The 9,763-nt window shown below is 42.3% G+C and overlaps 1 non-coding gene across 1 annotated transcript; it reads right to left on the bottom strand.

The window, feature by feature from the left end:
• Window positions 1–9,677: 9,677 nt before the first annotated feature.
• SODALDRAFT_t219 lies at window positions 9,678–9,749 on the bottom strand. The gene has a single exon. It is a non-coding gene; the product is annotated as a tRNA-Sec (tRNA).
• Between the last annotated feature and the right edge of the window lie 14 nt (window positions 9,750–9,763).

The following is a 9,763-nucleotide window of genomic DNA, read 5'->3' as shown; positions in this document are numbered from 1 at the left end:
AAATACAAGTAGAAAAAGAAAAAAAAAAACGAAAGAAAAGAAAACAAAAACAAAAAAAAAACCTGTATCGCTGGACGATAACGGTCAGCCTCGAAGCGTGGAGCCACCCAAGGCCTAGTCCAAGTGCTTCCTAGCCAGCTGTGGTGGAGAGATGGTATGGTCCTCCAAGCCTCGATGTCAGCTGGCATGTCCGGTGATTTCCGCTGTCAGCGCTTCATGGACCGACTATAAGGTAGCCCTCCATATCGGCCCATCAGGAACGGGTATGATTCCCTGTCGAAGCCTAGCAAAGGCTAAGTGATAAATGCTAGGTTCTACACCCGGAGAGAGCGTATCTAGTTCTGATTCGATTTGTAAAGGAGCCGTGACCCCGAGAAGTCATGTGGACGAAGTGAAGCTCAGAGGCAGCCCATGTTCTAACTTCTGACCGAGATGACGCGAGACATGGTGTCGCACTGAAAACACGTGAGCCTGTTTTCTGTGTTTCTATTGGCTGGACAAGCCCTATATTCCTCGCGTGGAAAAGGGGTAGATGTATTTAGAACACCCACACCTTCCTGTTCTTCTTTCCTTTGTGTAACGAATACAATCATACATCTATTGAAAAAAAAAAAAAAAAAAAGCTTTGGTGCCCTAGAAGACCGCTTATACGAAACAAGCCGTGTCGATGCAAGTGTATATCCTCAGCCTTTAAGCACGAAGATCGTCCTTATACAGGCTAGGGGGTATATTAAACTCTATATACCTTAAGAAGTACCTATATATTAGAGAATTCTCTTTTGGTATAGTAGTATGTTTTTAAGTGTGATAGTTATAAGCCCGGGTGGTAGCAGTAACTAGTAACTTCCTGCTGATCTATTATCTACGTTTATCTATTTTGCGTGTGCTTCCGCAGCTAATTAAGGAGTATCTACCCTACTCTCTCGCTCAGAAAAGCCCTTATTCGCTAAACCCCTGCTATAAACTATGTCCATAAAGCTTAAAGTTACCGCCAAAGCGCTCGGTATCCCGCAGCTAGAGTCTACTAGGTAATAGGCCGATTATATCTTCTATATTAAGTTATATACGCAGGGTATAGAGGTCTAGGCCTTACTCGACCCTAACGGGCCGGAGCAGCTAGACGACCGACCCGAGTATATTATACCTATATCGATTAACTGCGCGAAAAACACACCTAGGTTATTAACGGGGTGCTAACCCCTCCCACCACGTCAGAACTAATCGAGCTCGCTAAGCTAAAAGGCTATAAGGTCACGGTATATAATTAAAAGCTCGACCGATCGATTAAGGTGCTTAATAAAGCTAATTATATACTTAAAGCGACTATCGAAACCTCTGCCTATTAATAAGCCGTCGAGGAAGCTATTAAGAAGTACCCTAGTTACGAAGAGGGGAAATAAAACCGTTACTTCACGATTCGATAAGTAATAAAGTAATTAAAGAAATACTTTACTCCTAGCGTACTATTCTTAGCTAAGGAGGTCTATCGAGTATACGATAAGCACCTCTAGGATACCCGAAGAGCTAACACGAAAGTAGTAGCGTGGTATACGGAGTAGAACACTCTTATCCGGCGCTATTATCAGTATAAAGTAAACGACATTAAGGGTTCTATAGCTATCCGTAACTTCCTCGTCGTAGTTAGGCAGCGTTTTACCCCGGCTTAGGTAGAGGCTAAGTTCCACGAACTAATCCGTAAAGAGAATAAGGACGAAGAAATCGACGATATCCTAATATACGGCCGCGAATTTAACGCGATTATAAGCGCTCCTAGCCTGAATAGAACTAGGTATAGCGTTTACGCTACCCTAGGTAACCGCTTTAATAAAGACGATAATAGTGGTGGAAAAGAGAAGAAAGGTAAAGGTAAGGGGCATAACTACCCCTATAATAGGACCTATTTATAAAAGCCGGAGCTCTATAATAGAGTGGAGTATACTCTTATAGGTAAATACGAGTAGTAGCTATCCGTGCAGATAAGCGATAATTATATCGAACGAATCCGGAAAGAGCTATAGTAATAAAAGTGGAAAAGTCTACGAGAAACCCTATTAAAGAAGGGATAGAGAAGCGCCGGTGAGAATAGCGATAAGGGTGATGGATACCCCTTAAAGGTTATTATAACTATCTTAGACCTAACCCTTATTTACGATATAAGCGAAGTTCCCGGTATCTACGCGGCGCTGCGATCTAGCGCTTACCCGCTCTCGTATAGTATCCTTTTAGATAACTACGGCGCGATATACTTAGTTAATTTAATCGACTTACTTATTCCCGGATCTTTTATCCCGATAAACGGCACTATTAAATCCGGCACCACGGAATTCCCTATTATCGGTAAAGGTAAACGGATCTTTAAGGGCCTTCTTAATAGACTATTAGGTGCTCCGAAAGTCGATTTAGAGCTTAACGACGTTATTATAGTAGAGGGATCTTACACAAATATTATCTCGGAAGATCTATTATATAAGGTTAGGATCTAGTATTTAGGATATAACTACTCACTACGATACGGAACGGCGGATAAGAGCGTGGTTTTATTAAAGCTATTACGACGCTTTAATATAATTATTCTTTAGTATAAGCTAATTTTATTCTCTTCTTCTTCTTATCTGTATATTTAACTAATACTATAAGGCGTGATTCCCGTAAGCTACGATTATATCTATATACTAGTAATAGCTGTCGATCGACTAATAAGAGCGCCGCTTCCGAAGCTATTTCGACTATCTCGAGGTTCCCCTTATTTATATATTGACGAAGAGAGGCTATAGCACTTAAGAGCCGGCCACCTAGGACTAAAAGCTCTCCGAGCATTAGTTCGTAACGCTAGGAACGTGCTAATATAAGGCACTAAGCAGATTAAGTATAAGACCTGTGCTCGAATATAGGTTTATTAGGTCGTGTTTTATCGACTATTAGATTACCGCTCGCCTAAGCCGTTCTAGCGTATTTATTAGGACTTATAGGAATTACCAGAGAGTTATAACGGTATACGTTATCTCCTTATTATCAAGGAGGAGTATAGCGGTTAGATTTATATACTGCCTTTAGTGTCGAAAAATAGCGTTACGGTTTATAACGCCCTTAAAGCGTTCGAAAGATAGGTTACGTGTTAGTTTAATCTATGCGTTTATAAGATACGTAGTGATAACGAGCCTTTAATTATATATATAGCAGGGGATTCGCGGACTTAGCTATAGGCGAGCACGAAGGGTATCGATATAGAGATCGCGCCTCTATATACCTATAAACCGAATAGCACTATCGAGAGGGCAGAATAAGCTATCGTTATAAAGTCTAACGCTATACTAAACGGCGTAGGTCTTCTAGGTTTTATATAGCCGGAGAGTATAAGAGTAGCGGCGTAACTTTATAATATAATTCTATTATAGCGCTTAGGTTAGAAGTCTCCTATCGAGGTACTAGACTTATAGTTTAAAAAGCACGCGTCGCTTAAGATAAGAGAGTATTCCGCCGACCTACGGCTAGATTAGAGTGGTATTTATACCTACGGTTACCGCGCCTATCCTTTAGATAAGAATAGGGAGGCTAGAAGGGAGAGAAAGATATATAAGATTTAACTAAGGGGCTATATTAGGTATCTTATAGGATATATTGCCTATAATATCTATAGGATATAGATCCCGTAGCTTTAAAAGGTTATAACGACACGTAACGTGTAGTTTAACGAGCGGTTATTTTATAACTCGAAGCTTGAAAAAACAGAGTAAATTACGGAGACGGAGGCGAGGAACTGGCTTATAACCTATAAAGACTATAAAGATAAGGATGCCGAATTTATCCTATAAGCAGAACCGCCCGCCGGCCTATCTAGTAGCGCACCTTCTAAAGATTAAGCAGAGTCTACGGGTTTAGACTCGGGGGTAGGAGTAGCTAGTACTATTCTGGAGGCGCCGGAACTATTAGATACCAACGTAACCACTAACGGCCACGACGGGCTACCCGAACCGCCCGCGCTAATAGGACTCTAAACCCTATGTGCTATACCTAATCCGCTAAGCCGGAATAACCAGGACTAAGGCGCCGGGCCGTAGCTATAGTAGGAGGAACTCTTAATTAAACCCTCTTCTATATAGACTACGGCACCTAAAGGAGACGCTGCTATTAACACGCTAGAGCTATATATACTAGATCTTAATACAGATAATCCGGAGCACTAAGGAGGAGCGAGGAGTACGTAGACTAAGGCACGGGAACTAGCTACTCCTAATCTAGGTCACGGTATTAACCAGCCCTTAACGTCTAAATCTCGAACTAACGTTGACCCTAAGGTAACCACGCACTAATATAAGCGGAGTATATAGGTTAAGAATATAATAAGGGTTAGCGCCCGAATTATAGATCGACGTACTTAGGGGAAGACTATTCGGATTAATCCACGGACGCACGTAGTAGAGCCAGAAGTGCCCTTAACGTATACGTTCTTCCTATCTAATTAATAAGAAGTGCGCGACGACGAGATATAAGGGCTCCTATCCTTTTACCTAGTGATATTCGGAGTAGCCGATATAAAAACGAAAGCTCGTTTAAAAGCCAAGGAGGATTTAACACCGAAATCCTTACTTAACGGCAGGGTCTATCGCGACTACCTAAACGCTGTACTAAGGCATTAGAGAGAGCTTTATAACTACCCTATACACGATTAGTTTAAGGAAGCGGCGTAGAAGGAGGTTAATAAGCTAATTAAGAAACGCACGTAGAGGGAAATTAATAGGGTAGCGACGAAGTCTAAGCCTCTTCCACTTAAATAGGTATTCACCTATAAGTTCGACTAAGGCGGGTATCTAAAGAGATATAAGGTAAGGCTATATATGCGAGGGGATCTCTAGGAAAGCTTAACGATTAAGGGAACCTACGTAGTAACGCTCGCTACGAGGTCTTTTCGTATTATTATAGCTTTAGCCGCTTAATTTAACCTAGAGATTAAGTAACTGAATATCGTTAACGCCTTCGTTAACGCCGAGAGAAATAGTATAGGAACGCCCGTTATATACGAGCTTCTAGATAGGTTTAAGCACCTAGATAAGTGCTTAGAGCTTAATAAAGCACTCTACGGCTTACGAGATTCACCTCGATTATAGTTCTAGACCTTTATAGCGACGTTATCGAATCTAGGGATAAAGGCTAGTAAAGAAGAGCTATACCTGTTTTATATAGTAGCTTAAGACACGTTTATTATCTTCTTTATAGACGATACCCTCGTCTTATTTTATAAGAACACGACTATAAACGCCCTAAGGATTATTAACGGTATTAGAAAGAGGTTCGAAGTATTAGAAAAAGGTAACGTAGAATAGTTCCTGGGCATTAAGATTACACGAGATCGCCTCCGGCGTAAGGTTCTACTTAGTCACGACTTATATATCGAGAAGATCGTAGCTAGATTTAATTTAGATGCTACTAATATATACCCAGCGATACTAGTTCCCGTTATAGAATACCGGAAGAGAGAAGACGAGGCCACGGCTTAAGAGGTTAAATCGTACTAGGAAAAGGTCGGATTATTACTATATATAGTAGTTATAATACGTCCTAATATAGCCTTTACGGTATTTATCCTTTCTCGCTTTCTTAGAAACCCCTCCCCGGAGCATTATAAGGTAGCGGACCAAGCTATCCGTTACTTATATATAATTAGGGACCTCTTAATTTAGTACGGATCAAGCACTGGTTTATAGGCTATAGTAATCGCGAGCGACGCCTCTGTTACTAACGATATCGACACACGACGATCCTCGTAAGGCTATCTTATTAGCTTATTCGGAGGATTAGTTATATAGAAAGTAACTAGGTAAGTAACCGTTACTACGTCTATAACCAAAGCAGAGCTACTCGCTCTAGAGTAAGTCGCGAAGGAAACGATAGGATTGAAGCGCCTATTCGTAGAGATACGCTTCGACCCCGAATTCCCTTAGGATATTAATTACGATAACACTTAAATAATCAGGCTTATAGTGGACGACGGCTATAGGATTAAAACCCGGCTTAGATATATAGATATTTAACGCTTATGGGTTTAACAGGAAAACGGCAAAGGGACCTTTAGGGTGGTTTATTTAGCTATAAGCCTTATACCGGTAAACGGATTAACGAAGGCACTCCCACGATAAAAGTTCGAGATCTTCCGCGTATATCTTAATATAACGAGTGCACGGAGGGGGTAAACCGGAGAAGTTAGAAGTTAAAATCCAGCGCCGGAGGCGCGCCGCACGCCCGCGGCTTAGTTAATTCAGTAAAAATTCATAGTATCGCTATATACCGTCCACCTAACGCCTAAAGCCAAATGCTAACACCTAAAAGCTAAAAGCAAACCTCGAAAACCACCGGCCAGAGAACTAAAAGGCTATCACTACGCTCTATTAGGAGCACCCGGAGTAATAACGTCCCCACCACCACCCGCGCTATTCTTAACTACCGGCATAACGTTTTCCCCTAAAGGGGCTACGGAGATAACGGCCGGCGTAACATTTTACTGCTACTACTACTATTAGAGCTAGTCGCCGAGGCGACGAGTAACCACTTCCTTAACCAGACTTTCAAAACGAGCCGAAAAACTAGGCTCGGCTAAGCCCTCTTCCTCGGGCGCAGGGACGTATTTAAGGTCTTTTTCCTCGAAAAACTGCTTGGTATCGTCGTCTTCTAAGTACTTGATCTCTTGCTTAATATGTTGCTTTAACTTCATCAAAAACTATGCCGGAAACGTCAGCTGGAGCACTCGAATCAAGGAATAAAACGATAAAAACGCACCTTACGGTCCGTATCGCTCGAACCATCGCTAGGTCCGATCTTACGAACAGACACGGTATTAACCAGCATCTTAATAAAAGGAAGTATGCTAATATAACTAGGATCGGTTATCAGTAAACAGAATCGCACCGGAGCACAGATCCTTAATCCGGAATTAAACCGGAGATCTTATCCACGGTCGTAAATCTCGATAATTAAGGGGTAAGAACTTATACCTAGGAGCACGTATAGTTACCGTTATAACACTTACGGTAGCGGTTAGAACGTCCTTCCACGGTAATGCAATAATCGAACGAGCTTTATTTACCCGAATAGATACCTTTAACACACTATATACAGGGCGGATCGAACAGAACGGGTATATAGTTAGGATCGGCAGGCTTAGTTGATTTTTTGGTCGGCTTTTTCGGAGTCTGCTACTTAGTTAGTAACCGGAGCTTTACGACTATAACTGCAAGCACGAAGCTAAAAAGCCGGAGTACTCACATTAGGTTTTTTGCCAGGGTTCTTTATAACACCAGCGGGCTTAGTTGAAACGGTTAAACCAGTGACCTTAGCACTGGAGGAACGGGTCGAGAGAGCCTAAAATAAACACTGTCAGCACTTATATTAAGAACCAGAGCTCCGGTAACTTACTATAGCGCGTTTAAGTGACGTAAAACGGCTATTTAAGGAGGATAAGAAGAAAAAAGTCCAAGAGATTAGGCGAGACACGAAAAACAACGGAAAATCGTCAAAAAGAGGCCGTGGTTATAGGAGGGAAAAAAAGGCTCTGAAAAGCCTGAAAACCCTTTTATTTATATCCGACACCTCTCCTATCTACTAATTACTTTGAATAGCACTTTCCTTTATTATTTACTACTATTATTATTACTCTTTCTTATTTTATAGCTCCCTTACCTGCCTTTTAACTCGACTTCAAAGAATCCGTAACTACTCTTTAAAGCTATTTTAAGATTAACTATAAGGCGCCGGCGAGGTTAGGCTAAGTAATTACTAAGCTAATCAGGATATAGTAATCAGGGGGTATATCGCACTAAAAACACGTGAGTCTGTTTTCTGTGTTTCTATTAGCTGGACTAGCCCTATATTCCTCGCGTGGAAAAGGGGTAGATGTATTTAGAACACCCACACCTTCCTGTTCTTCTTTCCTTTATGTAACGAATACAATCATATATCTATTGAATGATTCTCTTTTGGTGTAGTAGTACGTTTTTGAGTGTGGCAGTTATGAGCCCGGGAGGAATACGCTAGTGTATTCCTGGAACTTCCCCTGCTAAGACCACCCGTTCGAAACCTAGCCGAGGAGATGCCTTAAATAAGCTTTAGTGCCCTAGAAGACCGCTTATACGAAATAAGCCGTGTCGATGTAAGTGTGTATCCTTAGCCTTTAAGCACGAAGATCGTCCTTATACAGGCTGGGGGGTGTGTTGAACTATATATACCTTAAGAAGTACCTACACATTAGAGAATTCTCTTTTGGTGTAGTAGTACGTTTTTGAGTGTGACACATGGGGTCTTGTGCTTGAACTGCTGCTTGTACCGTTCGTCATGGGCAAAGTATCATCGTATTTGTCCCAAGACTATGTCGACCTCAGAGAGGCAGAAGATCACTTGACAATTACTCCATAGTCCTGAGCTGATGAATCGTGGCGAAGCTTGGGGTGCGGCTACCCGCTCTGGGCCCGAGGAGTCGGACGGGAGATGGCTTCGTTGGTACTTGTGCACGTGAGGGGAAACGGGAAACCGAACGATCCAAGCCGGCGGGTCCTTGAGTCACCGGGAAGCGGCGGCGACCCACGCATCCAGGGCACTCTACGAAGGGAATCGTCGACGCCGTTCCGACCGTTAGGGTATACGCCACAGGCAGCGTATCATGATCATCAGTGAAAGTTAATGGCTCGGCGGGCAGTTCACAGGTCACCGTTCACGATCGAGTGCACCATTGCGTTGCAGCACCGCTGTCTTCGCTAACAGGTCATCGCCACCTGTTCACGAAGGGTCTTGGACCGACGCCGAAAGGATGCAGAAGAATCCCTCAGTTCAAATATCCATATGAGCGATATTGGCCATAGCCCGCCATAGCCATGGTTGACGTGATGCATGACAGCCCGTGGGGGAACAACTTTGACGACCACGGCTCTTCTAGGTTCACATCCGTTCCATCCGTTCCATCCGATGATTATTGTTGCTTTTTAATATTCATTTGTGAACGTTATGCTTCATAGAGGCTGCCTAGTCAGCGCATTTCCGTGGTTGGTGTATGGAAGTTAATAAATACAACGTGATTATATTTCTTTCCCCTTAAGGCTAGGGGATGTTGAGTCATTGTGATGCTTCGGCTGCGGCAGGCAGTCCCACATTGGACCAGAAGTACGAATAGCCGCTGATGTGCCCCTGTCATCTATCTTTGTCTTGGAGAGAGGGCGAGAAATATTTGTACGGAGTACGGAGTATAAACCCGTCGAGTCACCATGGTTGTGAGCAAGCCAATCAGCGGCTTGAGGGGTGGAAGGGTCGAAGCCGCAGGACACCCGACACCCCTTTGGATACATGCCTTGTCTCGAATCCGTTGCATTGGTGGTTTAATAAGCGGTCGTGACATGCGCACGGACATAACAGGATACGTTGCTAACGAGGAGAGCTTTTGCCCACCTTCATCGTTGCTGGTCATAGTAATGAAGGATTTCTAGCTACTCCTAAAATCAATGCTCCAAATACTACTCCTATTCCTACACCTGCTCCAATTAAACCTGTAGTTGCTAAACCTGTTCCTATTATTTTTGCTGCTTGAATCATAAAATTTATAATATATACTCAATTATATGATATTTTTGATGGATTTACATAAATATTATATGTGTATGAATTCTATAATTACTTAAATTATTATATAATTTTTATATCAGGAAAACTCGGATTTGAACCAAGTACTTTAAGGTTGAAGCTTAATGTTTTGCCAGTTAAACTATTTTCCTTTTAAGAAATAAGT

Source organism: Sodiomyces alkalinus, assembly GCF_003711515.1.
Source record: "Sodiomyces alkalinus F11 unplaced genomic scaffold SODALscaffold_16, whole genome shotgun sequence".
In the NCBI taxonomy this organism is placed as follows: domain Eukaryota; kingdom Fungi; phylum Ascomycota; class Sordariomycetes; order Glomerellales; family Plectosphaerellaceae; genus Sodiomyces; species Sodiomyces alkalinus.
Note: the sequence above shows the minus strand (reverse complement) of the source record. Positions and strands in the feature narration are given on the sequence as shown.